The following is a 19,631-nucleotide window of genomic DNA, read 5'->3' as shown; positions in this document are numbered from 1 at the left end:
CTAGTAATAGAAAGCTCAAGAACATTGCAAATGTTCTAATGAGAGAGATCATGTACTTTGAAAACTTGACTAAATATATATACACTTAGAAGAGTTTTCATGAGAATCTGTTACATAAGCATGCAACTCTGCTGGTCCTTATTTCAGCCCAACTGGCCCATCTTTAACAAAAGACATTATCGTTTAACATTTACAACGCTTGTGTAAGATTAGGCACGATGTGCACTTCCGTTTTCTCACCTAAATCATGGAAGTAACATCTAATTTGTAAGGTTTTCAATAAAGTTATGTATGTAAATCATCTACAGCACTGACATCAATACAAATTATTAATTGGTTGATTCTATTTGTCTGTATTTCTCAATTATATAATTTAAGCCTCTAAGTATGGGATTTTTCTTTTCATAAATTAGATTTAAAAAAAACCATGTTTTAGTTGTACAGACAAGTAAGGAAGTCTGAAACCTAGGGATAGATGATAATTTTCTGGGCACTAAAATTTGGGAGGATATATAAGGGTATTTAAATATCTAGCTGTTCAAACTGCAGTTAAAGAAGCTCTAATATGTTGATACTGAATTAAAATATTAAATTAAGCATTTTAAGAATACTTAGTTGTATAGAAGAGGTTCATTCTAAGGATATTGATGATTTATAGTTTGAAGGCAATAAGACACTGAGATAGAAATCATTGCATGCCAGGTCCTCATCTGGAATAAAAAGTCTCCAGGTATCTCAGCTGTAGCACTTTGTCACTCTTCCCTCTAGTGGCTGCCATGACAATTACATAATTGGTGTGGCTGCAACAACAGTTTAGATGAAGAGGTATTGTTACATGCTAGTTTCCTGGGGCTAAGGTTGTGATATAAACTTATGTTATAAGTTTATGTTATAAGCAGAGCATCGATGCATTTGGACACAAACAACTGCTACAACCAATGTCGAACATTAAAGAAGAAGGTTAGAATTATTTCAAATTAATTGTGATATATATCGCACAAAAAAAATGAGGCTTAAAAACAGAGATGTATTTGTTAGTTACACATCACTTCATTATCCGTCTCCCTATCATCTTGCCTGGGGCATTTTTTATTGTTTCTTAAAACTAATCTCAAATGAGCCAAGATAAAAAATAATGTATTGCTAATATGCATATTAGGTAAAAATGAGATATGATTCCTTGCTTACTAGACATTCATGTTTTAAAAATATCAATTATTTTGTTTTCATCAACTATGCATTTTGTAATCATAGTAAAATGTATTTACAGGATAATTTATATATAAAAGATCAGGAAATATTTCAATGTAAAAATTAAAAATCTTGTCCTATATTAAATCTAAGAATATTGGAAATAATCATATACAAAAATGGGTAAATTGTGTCTGTTCTACATTTTTAAGTGATTCTAACATACTTGCTTTTAGCCTACAGAGAGCTATCAAAAAGTGTCAAAAATTATGAAGTTTAAAATAATTGTAATGACAAGATTTATTCCATATTCAAATAAAATTTAAAGTATTGATTTCTTGAAGTACAAATATGGATTAATGAAATATTCAACTTCTCCAAAAGTAATCATTTTTTACTGATTTTAACAAATACATTTTTGGTAGACAAAAAAGAAAATTCAGAAAAAATATTTGTTATTCTCTCAATACTTTTTCACACGTAAATACTACAGACATGTACACACCCACATATGCAACTAGATGACTTCTGCTACATTTCAATTAATATATAAATATTTTTGTGTTTTTAATATTCTTTGAAATTGTGGTTTATAATAGCTGCATAAAATCTTACCATATGTAACTACTATGTTTTAACGAGTGTCTTTTTTTTGGACTTTGGATTTTTTCTAATCATTCACAAAAATTCTCCAATAGATTTTGTTATAAGAAATTTGTAAATGGTACCAAGATATAGTCTATTAAAATGATAAATTGTACTTCCAATTAAAAATCTTTTGTTTGGGGAAAGACACAGCTAACAAAATAAAAGGGGCAAGCTAAAGATTGGGAAAAATATTTTCTAATAACATATTTGAGTGTCTAGGATATACAAAGTACTCTTGAAATCTACAATAAGGCCAGGCATAGTCTACACTCACTCCTGTAATCCCATCACTTTGGGAGGCTAAAGTGGGAATATCCCTTGAGCTCAAGAGTTTGAGACCAGCCTGGGCAGCATAGCCAGAGCTCATCCCTACAAAAAATTTTAAAAATTAGCCAGCTGTGTTGACATGCACCTGTAGTCCTACCTACTCAGGAGGCTGAGGCAAAGGACTGCTTGAGCCCAGGAGGTTGAGGCTGCAGTGAGCCATATTGTGTGACTCCACTGACACCTGGGCAGCAGAGCCTGACCTTGTCTCAAAAAAGAAAAAAAAATAAAACAATAAGACAACAAGTAACACTACAAAACAAAGAGTAAAAGATGTGAGCAGATATATTACTAAAAGAGATAAGAATGTCAAATAAGACCATGAAAGTATGTCCAACAGCATTAACCACTGGGCAAATGAGAATTAAAACTATGATGAGCTACCTACATACCTATTAGAATGGCTAAAAAAACAAGCAAAAAAAAAACACCAAAAACATAAACCAAAGTATTCCAACAGTTCCAACTGCCAGTAAAGACCTGAGGAGGACAGACACCGTGACTCACACCTGTGATCCCAGCACTTTGGGAGACTGAGGCAGGCGGATCACCTTAGGCCAGGTATTGGAGACCACCCTGGCCAACATGGTGAAACTCTCTCTCTCTCTCTCACAAAAACCCAAAAAACAGAAAACAAAAACATGAGGAACCATATCTTCTATATATTACTGGAGCGACTACAACATGGTGCAGCCATACTAGAAAACAGTTTGGCAGTTTCTTAAAAATTAATCCTGCCCTTAATTTATGACCTAGCAATTATGGTCTAGGGTATCAACTGTACAGATGTGAAAATTTACAACTACACAAAAATGTATATAGCAGCTACGTTCATAGCTGCCAAAAACTGGAAATGGCTCAAATGTCTTTCAGCGGCTGGTGTTGTATGATAATTTTTTTTACTTTTTAAAAATTATAACATATTCACTGCTTTAAAACAGCATCATTCTCAAGTTTTGACAATTACGAATAAAGCTGCCTTAAACATTCATTTGCAGGTTGTTGGGTGTACATAAAGTTGCAACATTTTTTGGTAAATACCAAGGAGCTTGATTACTGGATTATACAGTAAGATTTCCTTCAGCCAGAGAATGGATAAATAAGCTACAATATACCCAGACAATGGAATACTATTATGTGCTAAAAAGAAAGGAGCTATCAAGCCATGAAAAGTATGGAGGGCACTTAAATGAATATTACTAAGTGAAAGAATTCACTCTGAAATTCTGGAAAAGGCAAAAACGTGGGGACAGTGGAAGGAACAGTGGTTGCCTGGAGTTAAGAGAGAGAAAGAGATTAATAGGCAGAGTACAGAGGATTTTTCAGGGCAGTGAAAATTATGTTTCACATATCATTATTCAAACCCATGGAATGTACACTGAGAATGAACCTTGTAGACCATGGACTTGGAGTGATGATGTGTCCATATAAACTCATCAATTGTAACAAATGTATCACTCTTGTAGGGAATATTGATTATGGGAGAAGCTATGCATATGTGGCAGAAGGGGGTATATGAAATACGTCTGTACCTTCCCCTAGATTTTTAAGTGAATCTAAAACTGCATTAAAAAATATTTAATAAAAACTAAAATTTCTAGTAAAGGGTGACTTAAACTAAAAACAAAACAAACAACCAGAGAGCCTAAAGTATCATCATCATCATCATCATCATCATCATCATCATCATCATCATAATAAAAAGAAAAAAAAAAACTTTACATAACATTATGTTAAAAAAAATGTGCATCTCTCATTGTTATCTACTGCCTTTGGATAATTGCAGCCAATGTGTCAAAAGACATTATAATTTTTTACATAAAAATATATTTGTTGGGAAAAGTACACTTAATCAAAAGTACATGAGATTGCCCGATTCCTATACTTTAGTCAATTCCAAATCTTAAAGTGTTTATTTTTTGCCAAAACCTGGGCAAAAATCAAACTATATTTACTTCTGTCTAAATTTACATTCATTTGCTTACAACTGAAGTTGATATTTGTTTTTATATTCTGGTTCATTTGTATTATTCTTGTTATTTTCTTTCCCTCTGTGACATTTTATTAAGAACACTTCCACCCTACAAGAATTTGATATAATTGATTTGCTTGGTTTTGCTTTTGCCTCCAGTGGTCAGGAAATTTTAATTTGTTTTCAGTCATTCACTAAATGAAGATGTACAATTAGACTGCAACTTTGAAGACATAACTTCCAGCATGTTATTAGTTGGTTATGTCTCTCTCATCTGCTTAGCTTTGAATAACAACAGTGCTGTGAGCTGTCAGTGACTACTGCACAAACTGTGAAATTACACTGTGAAGAAAATTTGATTGTACTGAAAAGACTCTCCACAGGACAAAAGCATAGATCTCTCTTCACACAATTTTGGACTTGTGCTAATGACTCATACGGTTACAGAGCAGCCGCCAAGAAACAGTGTAAGAAGCCTAATGAATAAAAGGGACATATTGCCTGACCGAGTTATGCTCCAGAGCATTTTAGCACCTCGATCATAGAGTGGCATGTAAAATCAAAATTCTGAATAAATTGGTGCACTTTTTTACTCCTGAGACCTGGGACTAACTTTATTCTGTAAGTTGCACAAGTTACTAGAAGTTTTCATTCTGTTCATTAAAGTAGGTTGCATATTTCTGTTTAGGAAAGAACTGAAGTTTTCCTTAAATATCATTTTGAAAATTCTATATTACCCCCAAACATATCTATAACTTTTATTTTAATAGAACTCTTATTGCATATATGTGTGTGTGGTTGTGTGTGTGTGTATGTGTACTCTGAGAGTAAATGACATAACACATCAAAACTGAAGACAGACACCTTTCTAAAGTCCTCGAGTTTTGATTCTTGGAATGACTATACGTCTGATTGGAATGTTTATTTATTAACATATAAGATATAGATAATATGACATAACATCATACAGCATATTGCATTTAGACATGCTAGAATTATTGAATTTCTTGAGGTTTTTAAGAAAAGCAGAGGAGCTTTTTTAGGGTTGTGGTAACAATTTAAAATTAAAAATTGTTTTCAAGGAATCACTACTACGAAAATGGGTTTTCATAGTTTCAGGCTTTAGTTTCAGCAAAAGTTCACATATTTTCCATACTACTGTTTGCAACATTTGATATATTTGTTTATTGAGGCAATAGGTATTGTTATCATAAATAAAGCCAAGCTGGGCACGGAGGTGCACACCTGTAGTCTCAGCTACTCGTGAGGCCTGAGAGTGGCCTGAGCCTAGGGGTTCAAGTCCAGCCTGGGTGACATAATGAGACCCCATCTCTTTTTCTCTATTTTTTAAGATAGGACAAAAATTATATATGTGAACTCTCTTGTGACTGGTGTTTCTCTTAAGAAAAATACAACCTTATAGAGGTAACTTAAAAGAGTAATTTATAAGTATGCCCATCATTAATTAGTTATAACTCTCTTAAAATAATTTTTGGAAGATTAATAATTTGTTCCCCAGATGATGGAGATAAACTGATACCAAAAGTTTTCCTAATTGTTTCTTTGAGTTTGGTAATTACATCCTCTGGAATAAAATGAACTGCAGAAAGAGATGAAGTTTGCCTGCCTTTGCCAGGGTCCTCCCGTGTCTACCCTCTCCTCAATCATGTTCAAGACTTCCACCTCAGATTTTATGCTGAGCAGAGCCCCAGCTCTATGGCTCTCCTGGTGCTTTCTCTAACATCAGCACAGTCAAAAACCTATTCAGTCCTTATCACCACGCTTTCACCCGGCAGTGGAGATTTTTAGCCTTCTGATATACCAACAAATTGTGTTAACAGTGGATTCAAGGGCAAATTCATGAAACACCCAATATTTTAAATTTGCTTTTGTGAAGTCAACAATTCTACCTTTGCCACTGTAAAAGTTGATATTCTCTCTATAAGTATCTGTAAAGCAATTCCATGCCACAGGTTGGACACCAATTTCCAATGTGAGTGACCCTTCATAGTACATGAAGCTCTACAATAACACACAAGTGATTGCTTATGCTTGATAAAATTATCAACAGTAACTTAAAATAGCGTTATTATTGAATTTCGAGGACTTAAAAGTTCAGCAAAGAAAGTTATTAAACCTAAGTTTTTAGTTAACATACAAACTAGAGAAAGGAAAAAGTTAATAATTATATAAATGTTAAAATGGATAAGCTCATGAAAAACCCATTACTTCTATTGCAATATCAGTAAAAGCTTAATAGGTTGTGATTATGGGCCAATTTTCCAGCTGAGGCTTCTTGTTCTTGCAAAATGTAAACAGGAAGAGAAAGCAGTTTGACATCAAAATTGTGGTATAACCAGATTTCATTCCAATTAAAAAAATAAGCTAAGTCTAAGCACATTTTTTATTAACCTATGGTATTTTATATTAAAATATATATGTAAGATTTTATGTGTACAATTTGTATGTGTGTGTGTGCACATATGTGGCCACATATTTTTATAAAAGATGTTTTGCTACTTTGATTATGATCTCCATGTGGAAGAAATTCTTAAAGTATGGATCCTTTCTTCCACTATTTTTCAACCATTGCTACTTTATCAGATTTTGGAAGTGCTTATTAAATTGCTTCCTAGACACAAATTCTACATTAAGCATTGCTTAGAACAACAAAACAAAACAAAAAACAAAACGCTTTCATTGCTTATAACTGTATGGCACACTCAGCTGCTGTCATTTTTTAGACATTTATAATTGAACCAAATTTATGGAGTCTGATTCATTGAGCTCTTAAAACACTCTGTCTCCCTAGCTTTTGATTCTTTTTTAACCACAATACAGCAACTGAAGAGGATCACTTTTTAAATATCCCCCCAATATGGTATCATCACCCAACACCCTTAGTTTTAAAAAGAGTAGCACTTTAGTGCTAAGATTGTCAGTGCCCTATTATTTTTATCAGCTATCTTGACTCACCACTTAAAATTTCATAAAATCCACGGATGATACTGAATATATTTTAAGTGTACCAAATATAACATTTATGTCAAATCTTCACCATTTTAAATATCTTCATTTTGTCTGATAAATGATATCAAGCCTGATTGTCACTTTCTAAGTCTTTTGGATGTTTATTTTTTGTAACCTTGAATAAAACGTCACAATATGTTTAAACTGCTCCTATCATCACTATTATCAAAACAACGGATTATGGAGAGGATGTGATAACTTGGTACATGTCTATTGTTTAAAAAATTCTTATGAATATATCTGCAGAAGTTTTGAAGTCCAGCATAAAGTCAGACTTCTATTTGGTAAAGAGTACATGGCATTTTCTGAGCATCAGTTATACAGAAGATGAAACAAGCCAAGCAAGAGAGTAATACAATTTAAATACTTTAAATACATTAACTATCATTAACAGAAAAGAACTCTTCTAAGCCGATCTGCTTATCCTCAAGATTTGAAAATAGTCTAAGGCTGAACAAAGTCTATTGTATAAAAGTAGAAAATACTATAGATATTCCACTGTTGTAATATTGTTTATCCATGTTTATATAGATACATGTGTTACAAAAGTACACATAAAATGGGCAAGTAGAAATATATAATTTTGAGAAGTCAGCCTGACATTATATATGCTAAAAATAAGCCAAAGGAGAAAAATACTGATACATAGCTCTCATTCTGACCCTGAACATAGCATATACTACTCCAAAGAAATAAGAAATTAATGGTTACTATGGTTGTATTATTTATTTATTTATGAAACATACTGCTAGTCAATATAATAGGTAAAATTGCTCAAGATGTTTTATACTGAATTGCAAATCTTGAGGTATTTTATGTTTTATCCTGAATTGCAAATCTTGAGGTATTTTATGGTCGATGTTAGAAAATAGAGCTGTACTTGTTTACCTAGAGATTTCTGGAATCTACAGAAAAGTGAGATTCTTATTAAAATGAACAACTTTCATATTTTTTAAAAGGATTTAACTATATTCTACAACTAAATACATAGCTAAGGCAAAACATAAAATATTTAAAATATTAAATGGAAAGCAATATGTTTACCATGAATATATTTACAAATAGAAATCAGGTTTTGGTCATTTTGCTGTGGCAAAATAGCATTCAAGGAAAAACTCTACAGAAATCAAAAGCGGATTTTATATTAATAAAAGATATAGCCAACCATTATTTCAACCAAGATGATATAATAATCAGCTATGCATTTTAAAATAAAATATTGAAGTATTTTAACATTTTTAGAAATAAAAGAATTTTTTATTTTTTGAATTTTTAATTAAAAAATGTTAAATATTAAAAATGTATAATTGTATTTAAGAAATTAATAGTCTTTTGTATGGACCAATCAAGTAAGCAGAAAATAAGGACATACAAGGTATGAATTAGCTCATTAGGATTATTTTGTTTTTCTATATATAATAAAAACAAGCATAACTTTGTATACATATGAATTATATTTATATATATAAAATGTTTAATCACCTACAGAATATTCACATGATTAGACAAAAATTGTGTATTTTAAGAGGTAGAAATTATTCCAGTTATGCTATATTACAAATATTAATATTTTCAGCCTATCAAAAGAAATGATGAAAATAAATCCATAAACTAGGAATTTATAATGCTCTTCCAAAATAAATTATTAAATTAAATGGAAATCAAAACTGATGGCTTACTGGAGACATTTTTCAGAGTGCAGGAAGCAACATGGTGTTTATTCCTTGTGTTTGAACTTTACATATATTCTTACTCAGTGTATAAACATGGGTAATTTACTTAACATTATATAAAGTAGTTCACTGAAAGTAATTATCATAATGTTTGTATGAAAAAAACCTTAGAAATATATAATTATTAACACATTTACCAGAGAAAAACATATAACCTTAAGAATATTAATTTAAAAATAAAGAAGACTGGAAATAAACATTCAACTCAAGTACATTTAAAAAAATACATTAAAAAAACAAAAAAATAATTGAACTATTAATGAATATATATACCAAATTAATGAAAAAACATGACCAAATAACCCACTGATTTGAAGAATGACATTCACATCTCTTTTTGTGGAAACATTAATAAAATTAACAACTAAGAAACTGTTAAATCTAAGAACAAAATTAACTAAGAATATGTTAGATGTGAATATATAAAAATGCTTTATCTTTTTTATATGTCAACAGCAACACAACCAAGAGTATGATGGGGAATAAAAGAATACATTCACAAAAGCAATGACTGCTATAAAATATTTAGAATTAATTCCAACATGTAACTTGTGAAATCACATCTAAGAATCTGAAACTTTATAAAGAATACATAGCAAGAACTGATAACATGGAGATGCACACTAAATTCCAGAACATGAATTATAAATATTTTAAATATTTAATTCTAGACTAAATTTATTTATACACTCAAAGCAAACTCAAAAGAATTTTTAATAGAGTTGGTTAAAATGAGTTTAAATATCATAAAAAATGAATACTTTCAACAGCACCTTCCAAAATTAAATATAAACTTGAAGAGAAAGATAACTTTTTCTGCTTAATGTGAAACAGGGAATTATTCTACATAGTAATAAGAATTACAACAAAAATATTTGTTTTGGAATAGTCATATAAATCATAGCAAAACTGAACAATTTTTTAGATATTTAACTTCAGGGGATATTTTAGATCAGTGGAAAATAAACTCTTCTGTTCAATAAATGACTGTCCTATTTAATTTGGATAAACAAATTTAAACTCACAAAGTACACAAAAGTAAATACCAAAATTTTTATTTTATATAAATAAAACAAAAATTATACAGAATTTAAGAGTAATTATATGAGAAATTTTATAATCTTTGTGTGAAAAAGATTTTTTTCTAGTTAAAACAGTATATCAGGCGCTGTGGATCACGCCTGTAATCCCAGCACTTTGGGAGGCCAAGGTGGGCAGATCACAAGGTCAGGAGATCGAGACCATCCTGGCTAACATGGTGAAACCCCGTCTCTACTAAAAATAAAAAATTAGCTGGGCGTGCTGACGGGCGCCTGTAGTCCCTGCTACTTGAGAGGCTGAGGCAGGAGAATGGCTTGAACCCAGGAGACGGAGCTTACAGTGAGCTGAGATGATGCCACTGCACTCCAGCCTGGGTGAGAGAGCAAGACTCTGCCTCAAACAAACAAACAAAAAATGCTATATCAAAATTCACAAATGGAAACAAATTAATGTATTTGATTAAATTAACAATTCAAATCTTTATCAAAAGACAGATCAAGTTAAATAAAAAATAAGTTAAAAGCAAAATAAATATTTAAGGTTTGAAAAAACATTTAAAACATGAATAACAGCAAAAAAACTAAGAAGTATTCCATATAAATTCTTCAGCACATCAATAATGTAAACATCTATACACATACATGCTCATAAAGCAGCAAAAAAAAATCTGGGAGTATAAATATGAAAATGTTAACTATGATTACTTCTGTAAGAGAAGTGATTTGAAAAATATAATAAAATGAAGGGCTTTTAATTATTAGCTTTATGGTCTTTACGATTTTTTTTTTTTTACTTAGAAGACTGTGACTATATTAATTTATTTTGTACAAAATTTAGAAGAAAATTAATATTTACCATTAGAAATCGGGGAATGTGTAATATGCGCATTGACCTGGAAGCAAAACATAAAACAGGAAGCCACTCTTTAGCATATCAAAGAAAAATAACCAAACACCTAAGATAAAGCCAATGCCTGGAAAAAAGTTATGAAAACAGACAAATTACAGTGATGTCAGAAATATGGCAGAGCACGAGATCCTGTTCTTAGTTTCACTCACTGCCCTCTCCCACCACACACACACAAAAGGACAAAAGAAAAAAAACTATGATTAGATAGCCATCCATAAACAAAAATAGCTCTGAGAAAACTCAGGAGTCTAGTTACACAGCGGAGAAGCGTGACCACACAGAAAAGGCAGGAAGAACATTTTTATTTTGCCTGCGTAATCCCGTTCACAGGCCAGTTTACACAAGGCCTAGAAGTATCTTCTCAGCCTCAAGTAGGGGCTTTGTGGGGAAAAAGAAGAACAAGATGAGTGACCAGGTTCCACAGTATTTTTAGGCACTACCTGAAGGATTTACTTTGGTTTTACTCCATCCAAAATACTAGGGAGATTGTCACAACCGAGATACTTGGAGGTGTTAGAGACAAAGAAGGGTGGAGTCTATCGGTATCAGTCACGTAGGATGTGACAACACGGTTTGCAGTGCCTCTGCAGAGGACCCCAGTAGTCTTCCCTGCTAAGGACCCCAACTGCTGCTGTGGAACCCCACAACTTTTTGCTGCTAAGAACTTTATAATGTTCACTGCCACTCCACACAGGAACCTAGCAGCTTTTGCCACTGAGAAAACCAACAACCATTTTAGCCACCATGGACCCCCAGAGAAGGAGACACTGCTGTGCTCTCCTCGTAATGGAGCTATACTGCACCACCAAGGGGCTGGGACACTCCCTCTTCAATCCTTTTATAAGCATGTTTGCCATCGACCCAAAGTCATAGGTGCTCTGTGCTTGCCCATGCTTCAGACCACAGCTCTGTGAACACTTTACAAGCACCCATACCTGACACAGTTGTGCCACTGCTGCAGTGGGAACACCTGCAATCTAGATAACAGTGCCACCAGTGCTGAGAGCATACTCACACTCTGTTTCAGATATCAGTTCCATGACTACTTCATTGACTCCCACATGTGATCTACTGATGCCACTGCCATTGTAAATGTCCTGCCATGTGAACCTGACACCAAGAGAGATCTTAACCATGATTTGATGATGCTATGGAGAAAAAGAGATAAGATAGACCCCAGCAACTTTCCAGCTGAAGACCCCAGCAGTTCTCACTGCTGCTGCAGAAAGCTGCAGCCTTGGTGGCCAACAATTCACGCAGTTTTCACTGATGCTGACTTCAGCTGACAGAGCTGCACAGACACTATGCTCAGATGCTGGAATCACCACACTTTCTTAACTAGCATCCTTGCACTCATTCATAAATGAAGGTCTTTCCCTACAAAAACAAGTCAGTAAAGTCTGGAGGGGTGATTGATTCTTAAAATGCACAGACATTAAGGCAAGCAAAAGCCTTAAAGAAACATAAAAAAATCAGGGAAAATGACATCACCAAAAGAACACAAGAATTTTCCAGTCACAAACTCCAAAGAAGTAGAGATTGATAAATCGTGAACAAAGAATTCAAAAGAATCGTTTTTTAAAAGCCAGTGAGCTATACAACAACTCAGAAAACTCAACGAAATCAGCAAAACAATACATCAACAAAATTAGAAGTCCAACAAAAGTACTGAAAGAAAAATATTGCCATCCATAAATACTACATTTGGCAAAATTATTATTTTTGAAATGAAGAATAGTCTTCCCAAGACAACAAAAACTGAGTTTCACCACTAAATCTGCCTTACCACACATACTTGCTGGAGTTCTTGAAATTGAAACAAAATCATGCTAAGCAGCATCACATAAGGATTTGAAAACATAAATATCACTGGTGAAGGTAAACACAAAGGCATATACAGATTAAGGTAATAAAATGACTTCAAAATAGAAAACAATTAACAAAATGATAAAAAGGAAAGTCCTCCACTTATCAATAATTGCCTTATATGGAAATGAATTAAAGTCACCAATCAAAAGACTATATGGATTTTTTTTTAAAAACCACATGATCCAGAGATATGCTGTCTAGAATAGACTCACTTTAGATTCAAAGACACACATAGGCTGAAAATAAAGAGATAGGAAAAGAGATATTAAGCAAATGGTAACGAAAAAAAAAAGCAGAAGGGGCCATATTTTGTATCAAACAACCATATTTCAAGTTTAAAGCTGTCTCTAGAAACAAAGAAGGTCATTATGTAATAATAAAAAGGTTATTTCAACAAGAAGATACAGTAATTATATAAGTGGCCAACATCAGAACACTTGTAAAGCAGATATTGACAGACCTGAAGAAAGAAATACAATGATAGTAGGGGACTTCAAAACCTCACTTACAATAATGTATATAATATCCAGACTCAAAAGGAAGAGAATAACAACTGATTTGAACAATGCTATAAGCCAAATGGACCCAATACACATACACAGACTTTCCACCAAACAGTAGAAGATTATACATTCTTTCCAAGTGTATGCATAACATTCTCCAGGATAGATCACAAAAAATATAGATTTTTTAAAAAATGAATTGGTTTCTGAAAAGATAAACAAAATTGACAAACCTTTAGCTAGATTTTAAAAAGAGGAAGAAGACTTAAAGTCAGAAATTAAAGAAAAGACATTACAATGATCCCTCTGTATAAAAGAGGATCATAAAAGACTACTATGAACAATTATATGCCAACAAGCTGGATAATTTAAGAGAAGTTGATAATTTCCTTGTAACACAAAACTACATCAAGAAGAAATAGAACATTAAATGATTGATACAATGAGAAGATTGAATACTAATTGAAGTCTCCTAGCAAAGAAAGGCCCAGGGGCATATAACTTCACAGCTAAATTCCACCTAACATTCAAGAATTAATATAAATATTGATTAAACTTTTTTAAATAAAAAAAGAAAAGGGAAAACTTCCAGACTTATTCTATTAGGCCATTATCACCCTGATACCAAAATTACACAGACACTACAAGAAAATAAAACTATAAGCCAAAACCCCTGATGAAAATAGATGCAAAAATCCTCAATGAAATACTAGATACTTTTTTAAAATACTAAAATACTAAAAAATACTAATTTTATTTAATTAAACAGCATATGAAAGATCATACACCATGATAAAGAAGGATTTATCCCTGGAACACAAGGATGGTTCCACATATGCAAATCAACTAATTTAATACATCATAGTAGGAGAATGGAAGATAAAAGTTGCATAATCATCTCAACAGATGCAGGAAAAGCCTTTGACAAAATTCAATATTTACTGAAACTCTAACAAAATGAGTATGAAAAGAATTAACTTCACCATGATAAAGATTATATGTGAAAAGCCCACAGCTAATCCCACGTAGTACAAGAAACTGAAAGCATTTCTATAAGATCAGGAACTAGGCAAGGATGCCCAACCTTGGAACTTCCATTTTTCATAGTACTGAAAGTCTTCACCAGAGCAACTAGGCAAATAAATAAATAAATATATAGCATCCAAATTGGAAAAAGAAAAGGTAAAATTGTCTTTGTCTGTAAATAACAAGATCTTACCATAAAAAAACTCTATAAAAAACTTGTTAGAACTAATAAATGAATCAGTAACATTTCAGTATAAAAAATGAAGATTTACATCATCACTGGCCATCAGAGAAATGCAAATCAAAACCACAATGAGATACCATCTCACACCAGTTAGAATGGCAATCATTAAAAAGTCAGGAAACAACAGGTGCTGGAGAGGATGTGGAGAAATAGGAACACTTTTACACTGTTGGTGGAACTGTAAACTAGTTCAACCATTGTGGAAGTCAGTGTGGTGATTCCTCAGGGATCTAGAACTAGAAGTATCATTTGACCCAGCCATCCCATTACTGGGTATATACCCAAAGGGTTATAAATCATGCTGCTCTAAAGACACATGCACACGTATGTTTATTGCGGCACTATTCACAATAGCAAAGACTTGGAACCAACCCAAATGTCCAACAATGGTAGACTGGATTAAGAAAATGTGGCACATATACACCATGGAATACTATGCAGCCATAAAAAATTATGAGTTCATGTCCTTTGTAGGGATGTGGATGAAGCTGGAAACCATCATTCTCAGCAAACTATCGCAAGGACAAAAAACCAAACACTGCATGTTCTCACTCACAGGTGGGAATTGAACAATGAGAACACATGGACACAGGAAGGGGAACATCACACACTGGGGACTGTTGTGGGGTTGGGGGAGTGGGGAGGGATAGCATTAGGAGATACACCTAATGCTAAATGATGAGTTAATGGGTGCAGCACACCAGCATGGCACATGTATACATATGTAACAAAACTGCATGTTGTGCACATGTACCCTAAAACTTAAAGTATAATAATAATAAAAAAATGAAGATTCAAAAATCAGTAACATTGCTATTCATTCACAATGAACTATTCAAAAAAGAAATTAAGAAAAAAATTCCATTTGCAATAGTATCAAAAATGGAATACTTATAAATAAATTTAACCTAGGAGGTGAAAACTCGGTACACTGAAAACTATAAAACATTGATGAAAGAAACTAAGTAAGACACACATAAATGAAAAGATGTTCTATGTTCATGGATAAGAATAATTAATATTGTCAAAATGTCCATACTACATGAAGCAGTCTATAGATTCAATGCAATCCTTATCAAGACTTCAATGGTATTTTTTATGGAAATAGAAAATACACTTGTCAAATTTATGTGAACCAGAAAAGACCCAGAAGAGTTAAAGCATCTTTAGCAAAAAGAACAAAACTGGAGGTATCACACTTCCTAATTTAATATCATATTACAAAGCTATAGTAATCAAAACTGTATGGGACTGGCATAAAAACAGACATAAAGACAAATGGAACAAAATAGAAAGCACAGAAATAAACTCACCCATATATGGCCAGCTAATATTCAAGTCTTAAAGAATACACATTGAAAAAATAGTCACTTTATTATACGGTTTTGGGAAAATTGGATATTAACAAGTAAAAGAATAAAATCGGATATCTATTTTACACCATAAATAAAAATCAACACAAAGTGGATTCAAGACTTCAGCAAAAAAACCCAACTATAAATTCTTACAATAATGTAAGTTACATTTTCATTATGTTACAACATATTACAATATCAACTTGCAATATGAGAGAAAATATCTGTAAACCACACATATCTGTTAGGGGGTTATATTGTGTTATCCACAATATATAAGTAACTCATTCAACTCAGTGAGAAAAACTGATTTAAAAATGGGCAAAGGACTTTAATAGATATATTTTTAAAATCCTTACAAATGTCAAACAGGTATATAAAAAAGGTACTAGGGCCGGGCATGGTGGCTCACGCCTGTAATCCCAGCACTTTGGGAGGCTGAGGCAGGTGGATCACCTGAGGCCAGGAGCTCGAGACCAGCCTGGCCAACATGGAGAAACCCCGTCTCTACTAGAAATGCAAAAATTAGCCAGGCATGGTGGCATGCACCTGTAATCCCAGCTACTTGGGAGGCTGAGGCATAAAAATTGCTTAAACCCAGAAGGTGGGGGTTGCAGTGGGCCAAGATCGCACTGCTACACCCCAGCCTGTGCAATGGAGTGAGACTCCATCTCAAAAAAAAATAATAATAAAATGTTAAACATCGCTAATCATCAGGTAAATGCAAATCAAATCAAAATGAGATATCCCTTATTTGTGTTAGAATACTATATTTGTCAGAGTTCTCTAAAGGGATGGACTAATAGGATATATGTATACATGAAGAGAAGTTTATTAGGAGAATTGACTCACAAGAACACAAGGTGAAGTCCCAAGATATGTCATCTGCAAGCTGACAAGTGAGGAAGCCAGTCCGAGTCCCAAAAGCTCAAAAGTGGGGAAACAAATAGTGCAGGCTTCAGTCTGTGGCTGAAAGCCCGAGAGCCCCTGTCAGATCACTGGTGTAAGTCCAAGAGTCCAAGAGATGAAGAACTTGGAGTCTGATGTTCGAGGGCAGGAAGCATTCATCAAGGGAGACAAACAGAGGTCAGAAGACTCAGCTAGTCTGCTCTTTCCAACTTCTTCAGCCTGCTTTATTCTAGCTGCACTGGCAGCTGATTAGATGGTGCCCACCTAGATTGAAAGTGGGTCTACCTCTCCTGGTCCACAGCCTCAAATGTTATTCTCGTTTGGCAACACTCTCACAGACACACCCAGGAACAGTACTTTGCATTCTTCAATCCAATCAAGTTGAAACTCAATATTAACCACCACAGCTAGCTATTATTAAAAAATCCAAAAGATAACAAGTGTTGGAAAGGATATGGAGAAAAGGTGATCTTTATAGATTGTTTATGGGAATATATATTAATACAGCCATTATGAAAAGTAGTATGGAACTTTCTTAAAAAATTAATAATAGAACTACCATGTGAGCAAGGAATCTCACTTCTGGGTATATATTAGAAGAAAATAAAATCACTATCTTGAAGAGATATTTGCACTCTCATGTTATAATGACATTACACACAATAGCCAAGATATGAAAATAAACTAAGTGTTCATTGATGGATGAATGAATAAAGAAAATATGTGAAATATATGTGAATATATGGATGAATAATATTCCATTATATATGTGACCTGTATTCCATCATATACACATATATATGTATATTCCATCATATATATATATGTATATGATGGAATACAGGTCACATATAATGGCATATAATATATACCATTATATAATATTGCATATATATGAGACAAAATACAGGTCACATATATAATGGAATATTACATAATGGTATATATTATATACCATTATATACCATATATAATGTATATAATGGTATATATTATATAATGATATATATATACACACACATATATATATGATCTATCAAGGAATGTTATTCAACCTTAAAAAGAAGGAGATGCTGTTATTTGTAACAACAAACAAGAATCGGGGCAATTTATACTAAGTGAAATAAATGAGACACAGAAAGACAAATACTGCATGATCTCATATGTGGAACCTAAAATAGTTTAACTCATAGATGCAAAGAGTAGAAAGATAACTTGCCAGGGGCTGTGGGATGAGGTAGGGTGGCTAAGAGGGAAATGAGGAAATGTTGGTCAAAAGATACAAACTTGCAGTTGTAAGTTGAATAAATTCTGGAGATCTGATGGCTAGGGTTAATAATAATGTGAAGTATACAGTTGCCCCTCCATATCCATAGGTTCCACATTTACAGATTCAACCAACTGCGGATCCAAAACATTTGAAACAAGAATAAAAATAACTATGCAACAAAAATTAATACAAATAAAAACTACAATGTAATAATTATAATATTTACATAGCATTTACATTTCATTAGGTATTATAAATATTCTAGGGATGTTTAAAGTATACAAGCAGTTATGTGTACGTAATATGCAAATACTACACCATTTTATATAAGGGTATCGAACATCTGTGCATTTTGGTATCTGTCAAGGGTCCTGGAACCAATCCCAGTGTTCAATACAGAGGGAGGATTGTATTTGAAATTTGCTAAGAGAGTAAATCTTTTATATATTGTCACCACACATGTATACACAAAAAGGTAACTATGTGTGGTGATGGGTATGTTAATTACCCTATTGTTCTAATTATTTCACATTGTATATCAAAACATCACATTGTACATCTTCTATATATATGTGTATATATATATGACTTTTATTTCTCAATTATACCTTAATAGAGCTGGAAAAAAGTCTATATCATTTTCCCATTGTCAGATGAATATCTATTACTTCATCTTTTTCTATTTAAACATTCTATTTTCAAAGATAAAATCAAAAGCAGAGCTGCATCGAAGCACTCTCTGTGCCAAGTTTCTTTGGGGTTAGAGTTGGACATCTTCCTAGCTAATGGCCATCTAGAGAGCCCTAAGGAAAGTTTCAGAAATACATAAGGAAATGTATTGTGGGAGAGGACTAAAAAGAATAGAGAGATCATATAAAATATTTCCTAGCAATTTATTACTTGAAGTTATATTTAATCAGTGACATTATGTTATACATACACTAATGGTATTTGTTAAAATATTAAATGCACATATGTATTCTCAAATTTCTACTTAAATGTGGAAATATAAAAATAATGCTTTGATATATGACCTCTTTTTAATATTTGCTAAAAACTCTTTGCAAGAAGTATCAGGTGTGTAGATCAGAGAAGTGATAATTAGCAAGGTTTCTATTCTACTTAATCTTACACTTCAGCTGCATAAAATGAGGTATTAGTTTTCTAAATTTATCCAAATGAACATCAGACTAAGCTATAAAATGCAGAAAGAAAATGCCATGATAAAGTTCGTGAATTATGTCAAATTTCACTGCTGAAATACGCATAAAGATTATATGCTATTTCAATTTTATTTTATTAATCTCTTTCATTTAATGGTTAGTTTGGAAGGAGGAGCATCTGGATGTAATGAATTTGCATGTATTGATTTCTCTTCTTCCAAATATATTGTTCATACAACACAAAATGAATTAGTTTTTATTGCTTGGAAAAAGTGCTGCTGAATATGCAAACAATGACACATCTTTGAAGTAATAGATTACAGGAGATTACCGAATTTTAAAAGCAAGGCTAATATAGACCCTATACTATGTACAACAAAGGGCTAAAGATGATTGAGTCAATTTCATCCTGTGGAAGGTGTCCTCTTATCCGTAGAATTTCAG

This window comes from Pongo abelii, chromosome 3 (genome assembly GCF_028885655.2).
Source record: "Pongo abelii isolate AG06213 chromosome 3, NHGRI_mPonAbe1-v2.0_pri, whole genome shotgun sequence".
NCBI classification, from domain to species: Eukaryota; Metazoa; Chordata; class Mammalia; order Primates; family Hominidae; genus Pongo; species Pongo abelii.
This window is presented reverse-complemented; position numbering follows the sequence as displayed.